We start from the raw sequence: 2126 nt of genomic DNA on the forward strand, positions 1-2126 counted from the left end.
TTAAGTGGTGTGGGTACTCAACGTTTAGTAAAAGGAGTGAGTCAAAAGAATATGTTTGTTTTTGTGGAGGGTGCATGTTTTTTTCTCATATATTTTTATCTCAAAAAGTAGATAAAAAAGTATATATAATAACAAATATAAATGTGAAAAGAGTAAAAGAATTATCAAAGTATAAAAATATTAAAAAAACGCATAGTCGTCGTCATATACATAACATCAACAAATGAAATGATTTCATAAAAATAACAGCCTAAAGGCAGGCAATACTTATGTGTATGTATTTGTGTTTCTGAGAAGAGACAGCTGTGTAAAGGAATGATAACTATAAATGCAAACAAATTGTGAAATTCAAAACAATTATGGAGATCTATCCATCAATTTTGGATCCCGCTTTAAATATTCATATATTGCCTGATTTCGGATACCCTGATCTGAAGCGTCAGGGTATCATAGTAATCCAAAAGGGTAGTTTTTCATCCTAATGTAAATTTACATATAAAAACGGTGTATATCCACTCGGAGACCATAAGGTCCATTGTGATATATTGATGACAAACTGTTGTCTAAAAGGAGGTCTTGAAAAAAAAAACCCAGAGTTGAATAAAACTGTAGACATTTGTGCGTTACAAACATCAACACAAACCCAATTAAAGTTGCGTGTAGTATAAAAACGTTTAGTTCTTTTAAAACTCTGACATTTTGCCAAAAATATAAAAATAGGTTTTTAATTTTTTAAGCAAATTCATGTAAAAAAAAATTATTGTACAAAAGTAAAGAGGTTTTCTTTTTCGACAAGTAGCAGCAGGCCAACTCCAACTCCTCCAGTTCATTATCAATATGATTGTAGAACTTTTGAATGGAGCAGGGAATAAAAATACATATTTTTTCTTTTGTAAGGCCAACTCTTTATCATTATGTAATAAAAATTTTGGAAAAAAATTGCTAGCATGTTATTACTTTCATATAACCACAACTAACTGGGATTGTATAAATGTGGACTTTTGAAATACTTTACTGGAGAAGTCATTCCGAGATGGTCCCGTATGTCTTGCATGATTTTCAAAGTTGTATCGACCAGTTTTATGTAACATGTAGGTTATTGAACTTTTATTGCTGAAATATTTTGCATTCTGTTATCATGTACGAATCGAACTTAAATCAATACCATTTAGAGATTAATTAAATCTTTAACATGTGTTAAAAATATTACTTTCATCTCAAATCAATTATGCATTTGAGCATAAATGTGTTGGTTCATGTTGCTAAATCCAGGAATCAAATAATTCTTGATTTTGAAGGGTATTTTAGATGCGACAAGGACGCATATAGAATTCTTATTTGTTAAATATTTTCTTTTAATATTTGGCTAAAAAAAGAAATGAACAAAATAATAAAATTGTTTAAAATCCATATTTGTATTGTTAGCTTTTTTATATTTTCTTTTTTTTGTTGTAAAAAGGCTCCAACTTCACTGCCCGTTTGCTGTGCACGCATAATGGCTGAAATAAAATAATAATAAAAATCGTTTTCTGATTGTTGACTCTTTTTACTAACTGTTTGGACACATATGTTAAGGCTTAAACCATTAAAATTGTTTTAATTTTGTTTTTTCCTTTTTTTTGGTATATTTTTTCAGTATTTGACCATCATAAAAATATATTTATTATTAAGTTAAGATTTTTATATACATACTTTTTTTCGGGCAGAGGGAGGAAGCAAAAAATCGTGTTAATTTTATTATGGGTCCAAGTCATAAACGCATTTCAGCTGCAGAAATCATAAAAATTTTAAATAAATTTAAGCAAAAATACTATGTTTTTTTTTTTTTTTTTTTTTCAAATAAATGTATTTTGAATGACAATTGAACACGTAGAGTTAAAAATACATTGCTTATACTACGTCAACCCTTAGTACTTTAAGGACGATTCAAGAACATTCAAATTCGCATAGACGAGACAAAATCGAAGGAAATGATATCAACCTGTAATTTATTGTTGCTCGGCTATAGTAGTCTCCAGTGACTATCTATTTATCTATCTATCTATCTATCTATCTATCTATCTATCTATCTATCTATCTATCTATCTATCTATCTATCTATCTATCTATCTATCTATCTATCTATC

This window comes from Lucilia cuprina, chromosome 2, assembly GCF_022045245.1.
Source record: "Lucilia cuprina isolate Lc7/37 chromosome 2, ASM2204524v1, whole genome shotgun sequence".
In the NCBI taxonomy this organism is placed as follows: domain Eukaryota; kingdom Metazoa; phylum Arthropoda; class Insecta; order Diptera; family Calliphoridae; genus Lucilia; species Lucilia cuprina.